Source organism: Ambystoma mexicanum, unplaced genomic scaffold, assembly GCF_040938575.1.
Source record: "Ambystoma mexicanum isolate Mex_15411 unplaced genomic scaffold, UKY_AmexF1_1 Mex_scaf10, whole genome shotgun sequence".
In the NCBI taxonomy this organism is placed as follows: domain Eukaryota; kingdom Metazoa; phylum Chordata; class Amphibia; order Caudata; family Ambystomatidae; genus Ambystoma; species Ambystoma mexicanum.
In genome coordinates, this window is record NW_027182325.1 from 2,777,501 (window position 1) to 2,787,700 (window position 10,200).

The 10,200-nt window shown below is 45.6% G+C and overlaps 19 non-coding genes and 9 pseudogenes across 19 annotated transcripts; all 28 read left to right on the plus strand.

Annotated features, from left to right (window-relative positions):
* The first annotated feature begins 62 nt into the window (after nt 1-62).
* LOC138546541 (5S ribosomal RNA) lies at nt 63-171 on the plus strand (annotated as a pseudogene).
* A 463-nt stretch (nt 172-634) lies between these two features.
* On the plus strand, nt 635-753 carry LOC138549222 (5S ribosomal RNA). Its single transcript, XR_011293007.1, has one exon. It is a non-coding gene; the product is annotated as a 5S ribosomal RNA (ribosomal RNA).
* Nucleotides 754-859: 106 nt separating this feature from the next.
* LOC138550643 (5S ribosomal RNA) lies at nt 860-978 on the plus strand. Its single transcript, XR_011294392.1, has one exon. It is a non-coding gene; the product is annotated as a 5S ribosomal RNA (ribosomal RNA).
* Nucleotides 979-1,083: 105 nt separating this feature from the next.
* Nucleotides 1,084-1,192, plus strand: LOC138543048 (5S ribosomal RNA; annotated as a pseudogene).
* Nucleotides 1,193-1,656: 464 nt separating this feature from the next.
* LOC138549223 (5S ribosomal RNA) lies at nt 1,657-1,775 on the plus strand. The gene has a single exon (XR_011293008.1). It is a non-coding gene; the product is annotated as a 5S ribosomal RNA (ribosomal RNA).
* Nucleotides 1,776-1,881: 106 nt separating this feature from the next.
* LOC138550654 (5S ribosomal RNA) lies at nt 1,882-2,000 on the plus strand. Its single transcript, XR_011294403.1, has one exon. It is a non-coding gene; the product is annotated as a 5S ribosomal RNA (ribosomal RNA).
* Nucleotides 2,001-2,105: 105 nt separating this feature from the next.
* LOC138543658 (5S ribosomal RNA) lies at nt 2,106-2,214 on the plus strand (annotated as a pseudogene).
* Nucleotides 2,215-2,678: 464 nt separating this feature from the next.
* On the plus strand, nt 2,679-2,797 carry LOC138537556 (5S ribosomal RNA). The gene has a single exon (XR_011285688.1). It is a non-coding gene; the product is annotated as a 5S ribosomal RNA (ribosomal RNA).
* Nucleotides 2,798-3,261: 464 nt separating this feature from the next.
* Nucleotides 3,262-3,380, plus strand: LOC138538866 (5S ribosomal RNA). Its single transcript, XR_011286951.1, has one exon. It is a non-coding gene; the product is annotated as a 5S ribosomal RNA (ribosomal RNA).
* Nucleotides 3,381-3,486: 106 nt separating this feature from the next.
* LOC138550666 (5S ribosomal RNA) lies at nt 3,487-3,605 on the plus strand. Its single transcript, XR_011294414.1, has one exon. It is a non-coding gene; the product is annotated as a 5S ribosomal RNA (ribosomal RNA).
* Nucleotides 3,606-3,710: 105 nt separating this feature from the next.
* Nucleotides 3,711-3,819, plus strand: LOC138543659 (5S ribosomal RNA; annotated as a pseudogene).
* A 464-nt stretch (nt 3,820-4,283) lies between these two features.
* Nucleotides 4,284-4,402, plus strand: LOC138542088 (5S ribosomal RNA). Its single transcript, XR_011290076.1, has one exon. It is a non-coding gene; the product is annotated as a 5S ribosomal RNA (ribosomal RNA).
* A 106-nt stretch (nt 4,403-4,508) lies between these two features.
* Nucleotides 4,509-4,627, plus strand: LOC138540097 (5S ribosomal RNA). Its single transcript, XR_011288155.1, has one exon. It is a non-coding gene; the product is annotated as a 5S ribosomal RNA (ribosomal RNA).
* A 106-nt stretch (nt 4,628-4,733) lies between these two features.
* On the plus strand, nt 4,734-4,852 carry LOC138550448 (5S ribosomal RNA). Its single transcript, XR_011294200.1, has one exon. It is a non-coding gene; the product is annotated as a 5S ribosomal RNA (ribosomal RNA).
* Nucleotides 4,853-4,958: 106 nt separating this feature from the next.
* LOC138537764 (5S ribosomal RNA) lies at nt 4,959-5,077 on the plus strand. The gene has a single exon (XR_011285889.1). It is a non-coding gene; the product is annotated as a 5S ribosomal RNA (ribosomal RNA).
* Nucleotides 5,078-5,182: 105 nt separating this feature from the next.
* On the plus strand, nt 5,183-5,291 carry LOC138546542 (5S ribosomal RNA; annotated as a pseudogene).
* Nucleotides 5,292-5,754: 463 nt separating this feature from the next.
* On the plus strand, nt 5,755-5,873 carry LOC138549225 (5S ribosomal RNA). Its single transcript, XR_011293010.1, has one exon. It is a non-coding gene; the product is annotated as a 5S ribosomal RNA (ribosomal RNA).
* Nucleotides 5,874-5,979: 106 nt separating this feature from the next.
* Nucleotides 5,980-6,088, plus strand: LOC138544799 (5S ribosomal RNA; annotated as a pseudogene).
* Nucleotides 6,089-6,193: 105 nt separating this feature from the next.
* Nucleotides 6,194-6,302, plus strand: LOC138543660 (5S ribosomal RNA; annotated as a pseudogene).
* A 464-nt stretch (nt 6,303-6,766) lies between these two features.
* Nucleotides 6,767-6,885, plus strand: LOC138549226 (5S ribosomal RNA). The gene has a single exon (XR_011293011.1). It is a non-coding gene; the product is annotated as a 5S ribosomal RNA (ribosomal RNA).
* Nucleotides 6,886-6,991: 106 nt separating this feature from the next.
* Nucleotides 6,992-7,110, plus strand: LOC138550678 (5S ribosomal RNA). The gene has a single exon (XR_011294426.1). It is a non-coding gene; the product is annotated as a 5S ribosomal RNA (ribosomal RNA).
* Nucleotides 7,111-7,215: 105 nt separating this feature from the next.
* LOC138543662 (5S ribosomal RNA) lies at nt 7,216-7,324 on the plus strand (annotated as a pseudogene).
* Nucleotides 7,325-7,788: 464 nt separating this feature from the next.
* LOC138537557 (5S ribosomal RNA) lies at nt 7,789-7,907 on the plus strand. The gene has a single exon (XR_011285689.1). It is a non-coding gene; the product is annotated as a 5S ribosomal RNA (ribosomal RNA).
* Nucleotides 7,908-8,371: 464 nt separating this feature from the next.
* LOC138538867 (5S ribosomal RNA) lies at nt 8,372-8,490 on the plus strand. Its single transcript, XR_011286952.1, has one exon. It is a non-coding gene; the product is annotated as a 5S ribosomal RNA (ribosomal RNA).
* A 106-nt stretch (nt 8,491-8,596) lies between these two features.
* Nucleotides 8,597-8,715, plus strand: LOC138550689 (5S ribosomal RNA). The gene has a single exon (XR_011294437.1). It is a non-coding gene; the product is annotated as a 5S ribosomal RNA (ribosomal RNA).
* Nucleotides 8,716-8,820: 105 nt separating this feature from the next.
* LOC138543663 (5S ribosomal RNA) lies at nt 8,821-8,929 on the plus strand (annotated as a pseudogene).
* A 464-nt stretch (nt 8,930-9,393) lies between these two features.
* On the plus strand, nt 9,394-9,512 carry LOC138551091 (5S ribosomal RNA). The gene has a single exon (XR_011294826.1). It is a non-coding gene; the product is annotated as a 5S ribosomal RNA (ribosomal RNA).
* A 464-nt stretch (nt 9,513-9,976) lies between these two features.
* Nucleotides 9,977-10,095, plus strand: LOC138538869 (5S ribosomal RNA). Its single transcript, XR_011286954.1, has one exon. It is a non-coding gene; the product is annotated as a 5S ribosomal RNA (ribosomal RNA).
* Nucleotides 10,096-10,200: the final 105 nt, after the last annotated feature.

A 10,200-nucleotide genomic window follows, 5' to 3' on the forward strand; every position in this document is an offset into this window, starting at 1 on the left:
TTTCAAAACTGCAAGGTCTAGCCGACTAGATGCTTAAAAGTACAAAACTCACTAGGCCCAGAGCCTACGGCCACACCACACTGAATGTGCCCGATCTCGGAAGCTAAGCAGGGTCAGGCCTAGTTAGTACCTGGATGGGAGACTGCCTGGGAATACCAGGTGCTGTAGGCTTTTTTGTGCTCCATGATTAGTAATTGCGCAACTTCTCAATTATTTTTCAAATTTGGTATGTTTCCAAAATAATTGTATCCCGTTTTATAGCGGAAATGTTGGACAACATCATGAGGGCTGGAGCTACCTTTTTACATAGAATTAGCATACAGGTAGTGTGTTCATGGGTAATAAATCGACTTTCACATGTAATGCAGTACAGAGAATATTGAGTCCTTCAAGAGGCATGAAAGAAAACCATTATTGTGTTGATTGTTCTCTCCACCTCCCTGCAACAGACACAGGATGGATGAATTAAAGTTATCCTACCAGACATAGGAGTCCTGAATGGGCCCACCAGTCTTATATATCTCGCCTGATCGAGCCTGATCGAGCGATGAGCGTGGTATCATGTTGCAAGTGGCTGCATGGCTTAGCTTACTAAATGCAAATGCATAAGAGTAATATTCTTAGCATTCCTAGAGCCTACGGCCACACCACACTGAATGCACCCGATCTCGTCTGATCTCGGAAGTTAAGCAGTGTCAGGCCTAGTTAGTACCTGGATGGGAGACCGCCTGGGAATACCAGGTGCTGTAGGCTTTTTTGTGCTCCAAGTTCAGGAAGTGAGCCATTTCTCAATTGCCTTTCAAAACTGCAAGGTCTAGCCGACTAGATGCTTAAAAGTACAAAACTCACTAGGCCCAGAGCCTACGGCCACACCACACTGAATGCGCCCGATCTCGTCTGATCTCGGAAGCTAAGCAGTGTCGGGCCTAGTTAGTACCTGGATGGGAGACCACCTGGGAATACCAGGTGCTGTAGGCTTTTTTGTGCTCCAAGTTCAGGAAGTGAGCCATTTCACAATTGCCTTTCAAAACTGCAAGGTCTAGCCGACTAGATGCTTAAAAGTACAAACTCACTAGGCCCAGAGCCTACGGCCACACCACACTGAATGCACCCGATCTCGGAAGCTAAGCAGGGTCGGGCCTAGTTAGTACCTGGATGGGAGACTGCCTGGGAATACCAGGTGCTGTAGGCTTTTTTTGTGCTCCATGATTAGTAATTGCGCAACTTCTCAATTATTTTTCAAATTTGGTATGTTTCCAAAATAATTGTATCCCGTTTTATAGCGGAAATGTTGGACAACATCATGAGGGCTGGAGCTACCTTTTAACATAGAATTAGCATACAGGTAGTGTGTTCATGGGTAATAAATCGACTTTCACATGTAATGCAGTACAGAAAATATTGAGTCCTTCAAGAGGCATGAAAGAAAACCATTATTGTGTTGATTGTTCTCTCCACCTCCCTGCAACAGACACAGGATGGATGAATTAAAGTTATCCTACCAGACATAGGAGTCCTGAATGGGCCCACCAGTCTTATATATCTCGCCTGATCGAGCCTGATCGAGCGATGAGCGTGGTATCATGTTGCAAGTGGCTGCATGGCTTAGCTTACTAAATGCAAATGCATAAGAGTAATATTCTTAGCATTCCTAGAGCCTACGGCCACACCACACTGAATGCACCCGATCTCGTCTGATCTCGGAAGTTAAGCAGTGTCAGGCCTAGTTAGTACCTGGATGGGAGACCGCCTGGGAATACCAGGTGCTGTAGGCTTTTTTGTGCTCCAAGTTCAGGAAGTGAGCCATTTCTCAATTGCCTTTCAAAACTGCAAGGTCTAGCCGACTAGATGCTTAAAAGTACAAAACTCACTAGGCCCAGAGCCTACGGCCACACCACACTGAATGCGCCCGATCTCGTCTGATCTCGGAAGCTAAGCAGTGTCGGGCCTAGTTAGTACCTGGATGGGAGACCACCTGGGAATACCAGGTGCTGTAGGCTTTTTTGTGCTCCAAGTTCAGGAAGTGAGCCATTTCACAATTGCCTTTCAAAACTGCAAGGTCTAGCCGACTAGATGCTTAAAAGTACAAACTCACTAGGCCCAGAGCCTACGGCCACACCACACTGAATGCGCCCGATCTCGGAAGCTAAGCAGGGTCGGGCCTAGTTAGTACCTGGATGGGAGACTGCCTGGGAATACCAGGTGCTGTAGGCTTTTTTTGTGCTCCATGATTAGTAATTGCGCAACTTCTCAATTATTTTTCAAATTTGGTATGTTTCCAAAATAATTGTATCCCGTTTTATAGCGGAAATGTTGGACAACATCATGAGGGCTGGAGCTACCTTTTTACATAGAATTAGCATACAGGTAGTGTGTTCATGGGTAATAAATCGACTTTCACATGTAATGCAGTACAGAAAATATTGAGTCCTTCAAGAGGCATGAAAGAAAACCATTATTGTGTTGATTGTTCTCTCCACCTCCCTGCAACAGACACAGGATGGATGAATTAAAGTTATCCTACCAGACATAGGAGTCCTGAATGGGCCCACCAGTCTTATATATCTCGCCTGATCGAGCCTGATCGAGCGATGAGCGTGGTATCATGTTGCAAGTGGCTGCATGGCTTAGCTTACTAAATGCAAATGCATAAGAGTAATATTCTTAGCATTCCTAGAGCCTACGGCCACACCACACTGAATGCACCCGATCTCGTCTGATCTCGGAAGTTAAGCAGTGTCAGGCCTAGTTAGTACCTGGATGGGAGACTGCCTGGGAATACCAGGTGCTGTAGGCTTTTTTTGTGCTCCATGATTAGTAATTGCGCAACTTCTCAATTATTTTTCAAATTTGGTATGTTTCCAAAATAATTCTATCCCGTTTTATAGCGGAAATGTTGGACAACATCATGAGGGCTGGAGCTACCTTTTTACATAGAATTAGCATACAGGTAGTGTGTTCATGGGTAATAAATCGACTTTCACATGTAATGCAGTACAGAGAATATTGAGTCCTTCAAGAGGCATGAAAGAAAACCATTATTGTGTTGATTGTTCTCTCCACCTCCCTGCAACAGACACAGGATGGATGAATTAAAGTTATCCTACCAGACATAGGAGTCCTGAATGGGCCCACCAGTCTTATATATCTCGCCTGATCGAGCCTGATCGAGCGATGAGCGTGGTATCATGTTGCAAGTGGCTGCATGGCTTAGCTTACTAAATGCAAATGCATAAGAGTAATATTCTTAGCATTCCTAGAGCCTACGGCCACACCACACTGAATGCACCCGATCTCGACTGATCTCGGAAGTTAAGCAGTGTCAGGCCTAGTTAGTACCTGGATGGGAGACCGCCTGGGAATACCAGGTGCTGTAGGCTTTTTTGTGCTCCAAGTTCAGGAAGTGAGCCCTTTCTCAATTGCCTTTTAAAACTGCAAGGTCTAGCCGACTAGATGCTTAAAAGTACAAAACTCACTAGGCCCAGAGCCTACGGCCACACCACACTGAATGCGCCCGATCTCGTCTGATCTCGGAAGCTAAGCAGTGTCGGGCCTAGTTAGTACCTGGATGGGAGACCACCTGGGAATACCAGGTGCTGTAGGCTTTTTTGTGCTCCAAGTTCAGGAAGTGAGCCATTTCACAATTGCCTTTCAAAACTGCAAGGTCTAGCCGACTAGATGCTTAAAAGTACAAACTCACTAGGCCCAGAGCCTACGGCCACACCACACTGAATGCGCCCGATCTCGGAAGCTAAGCAGGGTCGGGCCTAGTTAGTACCTGGATGGGAGACTGCCTGGGAATACCAGGTGCTGTAGGCTTTTTTTGTGCTCCATGATTAGTAATTGCGCAACTTCTCAATTATTTTTCAAATTTGGTATGTTTCCAAAATAATTGTATCCCGTTTTATAGCGGAAATGTTGGACAACATCATGAGGGCTGGAGCTACCTTTTTACATAGAATTAGCATACAGGTAGTGTGTTCATGGGTAATAAATCGACTTTCACATGTAATGCAGTACAGAGAATATTGAGTCCTTCAAGAGGCATGAAAGAAAACCATTATTGTGTTGATTGTTCTCTCCACCTCCCTGCAACAGACACAGGATGGATGAATTAAAGTTATCCTACCAGACATAGGAGTCCTGAATGGGCCCACCAGTCTTATATATCTCGCCTGATCGAGCCTGATCGAGCGATGAGCGTGGTATCATGTTGCAAGTGGCTGCATGGCTTAGCTTACTAAATGCAAATGCATAAGAGTAATATTCTTAGCATTCCTAGAGCCTACGGCCACACCACACTGAATGCACCCGATCTTGACTGATCTCGGAAGTTAAGCAGTGTCAGGCCTAGTTAGTACCTGGATGGGAGACCGCCTGGGAATACCAGGTGCTGTAGGCTTTTTTGTGCTCCAAGTTCAGGAAGTGAGCCCTTTCTCAATTGCCTTTTAAAACTGCAAGGTCTAGCCGACTAGATGCTTAAAAGTACAAAACTCACTAGGCCCAGAGCCTACGGCCACACCACACTGAATGTGCCTGATCTCGTCTGATCTCAGAAGCTAAGCAGTGTCGGGCCTAGTTAGTACCTGGATGGAAGACCGCCTGGGAATACCAGGTGCTGTAGGCTTTTTTGTACTCCAAGTTCAGGAAGTGAGCCATTTCTCAATTGCCTTTCAAAACTGCAAGGTCTAGCCGACTAGATGCTTAAAAGTACAAAACTCACAAGAACCAGAGCCTACGGCCACACCACACTGAATGCGCCCGATCTCGTCTGATCTCGGAAGCTAAGCAGTGTCGGGCCTCGTTAGTACCTGGATGGGAGACCGCCTGGGAATACCAGGTGCTGTAGGCTTTTTTGTGCTCCAAGTTCAGGAAGTGAGCCATTTCTCAATTGCCTTTCAAAACTGCAAGGTCTAGCTGACTAGATGCTTAAAAGTACAAAACTCACTAGGCCCAGAGCCTACGGCCACACCACACTGATTGCGCCCGATCTTGTCTGATCTCGGAAGCTAAGCAGTGTCGGGCCTAGTTAGTACCTGGATGGGAGACCACCTGGGAATACCAGGTGCTGTAGGCTTTTTTGTGTCCAAGTTCAGGAAGTGAGCCATTTCACAATTGCCTTTCAAAACTGCAAGGTCTAGCCGACTAGATGCTTAAAAGTACAAAACTCACTAGGCCCAGAGCCTACGGCCACACCACACTGAATGTGCCCGATCTCGGAAGCTAAGCAGGGTCAGGCCTAGTTAGTACCTGGATGGGAGACTGCCTGGGAATACCAGGTGCTGTAGGCTTTTTTGTGCTCCATGATTAGTAATTGCGCAACTTCTCAATTATTTTTCAAATTTGGTATGTTTCCAAAATAATTGTATCCCGTTTTATAGCGGAAATGTTGGACAACATCATGAGGGCTGGAGCTACCTTTTTACATAGAATTAGCATACAGGTAGTGTGTTCATGGGTAATAAATCGACTTTCACATGTAATGCAGTACAGAGAATATTGAGTCCTTCAAGAGGCATGAAAGAAAACCATTATTGTGTTGATTGTTCTCTCCACCTCCCTGCAACAGACACAGGATGGATGAATTAAAGTTATCCTACCAGACATAGGAGTCCTGAATGGGCCCACCAGTCTTATATATCTCGCCTGATCGAGCCTGATCGAGCGATGAGCGTGGTATCATGTTGCAAGTGGCTGCATGGCTTAGCTTACTAAATGCAAATGCATAAGAGTAATATTCTTAGCATTCCTAGAGCCTACGGCCACACCACACTGAATGCACCCGATCTCGTCTGATCTCGGAAGTTAAGCAGTGTCAGGCCTAGTTAGTACCTGGATGGGAGACCGCCTGGGAATACCAGGTGCTGTAGGCTTTTTTGTGCTCCAAGTTCAGGAAGTGAGCCATTTCTCAATTGCCTTTCAAAACTGCAAGGTCTAGCCGACTAGATGCTTAAAAGTACAAAACTCACTAGGCCCAGAGCCTACCGCCACACCACACTGAATGCGTCTGATCTCGGAAGCTAAGCAGTGTCGGGCCTAGTTAGTACCTGGATGGGAGACCACCTGGGAATACCAGGTGCTGTAGGCTTTTTTGTGCTCCAAGTTCAGGAAGTGAGCCATTTCACAATTGCCTTTCAAAACTGCAAGGTCTAGCCGACTAGATGCTTAAAAGTACAAACTCACTAGGCCCAGAGCCTACGGCCACACCACACTGAATGCGCCCGATCTCGGAAGCTAAGCAGGGTCGGGCCTAGTTAGTACCTGGATGGGAGACTGCCTGGGAATACCAGGTGCTGTAGGCTTTTTTTGTGCTCCATGATTAGTAATTGCGCAACTTCTCAATTATTTTTCAAATTTGGTATGTTTCCAAAATAATTGTATCCCGTTTTATAGCGGAAATGTTGGACAACATCATGAGGGCTGGAGCTACCTTTTTACATAGAATTAGCATACAGGTAGTGTGTTCATGGGTAATAAATCGACTTTCACATGTAATGCAGTACAGAAAATATTGAGTCCTTCAAGAGGCATGAAAGAAAACCATTATTGTGTTGATTGTTCTCTCCACCTCCCTGCAACAGACACAGGATGGATGAATTAAAGTTATCCTACCAGACATAGGAGTCCTGAATGGGCCCACCAGTCTTATATATCTCGCCTGATCGAGCCTGATCGAGCGATGAGCGTGGTATCATGTTGCAAGTGGCTGCATGGCTTAGCTTACTAAATGCAAATGCATAAGAGTAATATTCTTAGCATTCCTAGAGCCTACGGCCACACCACACTGAATGCACCCGATCTCGTCTGATCTCGGAAGTTAAGCAGTGTCAGGCCTAGTTAGTACCTGGATGGGAGACCGCCTGGGAATACCAGGTGCTGTAGGCTTTTTTGTGCTCCAAGTTCAGGAAGTGAGCCATTTCTCAATTGCCTTTCAAAACTGCAAGGTCTAGCCGACTAGATGCTTAAAAGTACAAAACTCACTAGGCCCAGAGCCTACGGCCACACCACACTGAATGCGCCCGATCTCGTCTGATCTCGGAAGCTAAGCAGTGTCGGGCCTAGTTAGTACCTGGATGGGAGACCACCTGGGAATACCAGGTGCTGTAGGCTTTTTTGTGCTCCAAGTTCAGGAAGTGAGCCATTTCACAATTGCCTTTCAAAACTGCAAGGTCTAGCCGACTAGATGCTTAAAAGTACAAACTCACTAGGCCCAGAGCCTACGGCCACACCACACTGAATGCGCCCGATCTCGGAAGCTAAGCAGGGTCGGGCCTAGTTAGTACCTGGATGGGAGACTGCCTGGGAATACCAGGTGCTGTAGGCTTTTTTTGTGCTCCATGATTAGTAATTGCGCAACTTCTCAATTATTTTTCAAATTTGGTATGTTTCCAAAATAATTGTATCCCGTTTTATAGCGGAAATGTTGGACAACATCATGAGGGCTGGAGCTACCTTTTTACATAGAATTAGCATACAGGTAGTGTGTTCATGGGTAATAAATCGACTTTCACATGTAATGCAGTACAGAAAATATTGAGTCCTTCAAGAGGCATGAAAGAAAACCATTATTGTGTTGATTGTTCTCTCCACCTCCCTGCAACAGACACAGGATGGATGAATTAAAGTTATCCTACCAGACATAGGAGTCCTGAATGGGCCCACCAGTCTTATATATCTCGCCTGATCGAGCCTGATCGAGCGATGAGCGTGGTATCATGTTGCAAGTGGCTGCATGGCTTAGCTTACTAAATGCAAATGCATAAGAGTAATATTCTTAGCATTCCTAGAGCCTACGGCCACACCACACTGAATGCACCCGATCTCGTCTGATCTCGGAAGTTAAGCAGTGTCAGGCCTAGTTAGTACCTGGATGGGAGACTGCCTGGGAATACCAGGTGCTGTAGGCTTTTTTTGTGCTCCATGATTAGTAATTGCGCAACTTCTCAATTATTTTTCAAATTTGGTATGTTTCCAAAATAATTCTATCCCGTTTTATAGCGGAAATGTTGGACAACATCATGAGGGCTGGAGCTACCTTTTTACATAGAATTAGCATACAGGTAGTGTGTTCATGGGTAATAAATCGACTTTCACATGTAATGCAGTACAGAGAATATTGAGTCCTTCAAGAGGCATGAAAGAAAACCATTATTGTGTTGATTGTTCTCTCCACCTCCCTGCAACAGACACAGGATGGATGAATTAAAGTTATCCTACCAGACATAGGAGTCCTGAATGGGCCCACCAGTCTTATATATCTCGCCTGATCGAGCCTGATCGAGCGATGAGCGTGGTATCATGTTGCAAGTGGCTGCATGGCTTAGCTTACTAAATGCAAATGCATAAGAGTAATATTCTTAGCATTCCTAGAGCCTACGGCCACACCACACTGAATGCACCCGATCTCGACTGATCTCGGAAGTTAAGCAGTGTCAGGCCTAGTTAGTACCTGGATGGGAGACCGCCTGGGAATACCAGGTGCTGTAGGCTTTTTTGTGCTCCAAGTTCAGGAAGTGAGCCCTTTCTCAATTGCCTTTTAAAACTGCAAGGTCTAGCCGACTAGATGCTTAAAAGTACAAAACTCACTAGGCCCAGAGCCTACGGCCACACCACACTGAATGCGCCCGATCTCGTCTGATCTCGGAAGCTAAGCAGTGTCGGGCCTAGTTAGTACCTGGATGGGAGACCACCTGGGAATACCAGGTGCTGTAGGCTTTTTTGTGCTCCAAGTTCAGGAAGTGAGCCATTTCACAATTGCCTTTCAAAACTGCAAGGTCTAGCCGACTAGATGCTTAAAAGTACAAACTCACTAGGCCCAGAGCCTACGGCCACACCACACTGAATGCGCCCGATCTCGGAAGCTAAGCAGGGTCGGGCCTAGTTAGTACCTGGATGGGAGACTGCCTGGGAATACCAGGTGCTGTAGGCTTTTTTTGTGCTCCATGATTAGTAATTGCGCAACTTCTCAATTATTTTTCAAATTTGGTATGTTTCCAAAATAATTGTATCCCGTTTTATAGCGGAAATGTTGGACAACATCATGAGGGCTGGAGCTACCTTTTTACATAGAATTAGCATACAGGTAGTGTGTTCATGGGTAATAAATCGACTTTCACATGTAATGCAGTACAGAGAATATTGAGTCCTTCAAGAGGCATGAAAGAAAACCATTATTGTGTTGATTGTTCTCTCCACCTCCCTGCAACAGACACAGGATGGATGAATTAAAGTTATCCTACCAGACATAGGAGTCCTGAATGGGCCCACCAGTCTTATATATCTCGCCTGATCGAGCCTGATCGAGCGATGAGCGTGGTATCATGTTGCAAGTGGCTGCATGGCTTAGCTTACTAAATGCAAATGCATAAGAGTAATATTCTTAGCATTCCTAGAGCCTACGGCCACACCACACTGAATGCACCCGATCTCATCTGATCTCGGAAGTTAAGCAGTGTCAGGCCTAGTTAGTACCTGGATGGGAGACTGCCTGGGAATACCAGGTGCTGTAGGCTTTTTTTGTGCTCCATGATTAGTAATTGCGCAACTTCTCAATTATTTTTCAAATTTGGTATGTTTCCAAAATAATTGTATCCCGTTTTATAGCGGAAATGTTGGACAACATCATGAGGGCTGGAGCTACCTTTTTACATAGAATTAGCATACAGGTAGTGTGTTCATGGGTAATAAATCGACTTTCACATGTAATGCAGTACAGAGAATATTGAGTCCTTCAAGAGGCATGAAAGAAAACCATTATTGTGTTGATTGTTCTCTCCACCTCCCTGCAACAGACACAGGATGGATGAATTAAAGTTATCCTACCAGACATAGGAGTCCTGAATGGGCCCACCAGTCTTATATATCTCGCCTGATCGAGCCTGATCGAGCGATGAGCGTGGTATCATGTTGCAAGTGGCTGCATGGCTTAGCTTACTAAATGCAAATGCATAAGAGTAATATTCTTAGCATTCCTAGAGCCTACGGCCACACCACACTGAATGCACCCGATCTCGACTGATCTCGGAAGTTAAGCAGTGTCAGGCCTAGTTAGTACCTGGATGGGAGACCGCCTGGGAATACCAGGTGCTGTAGGCTTTTTTGTGCTCCAAGTTCAGGAAGTGAGCCCTTTCTCAATTGCCTTTTAAAACTGCAAGGTCTAGCCGACTAGATGCTTAAAAGTACAAAACTCACTAGGCCCAG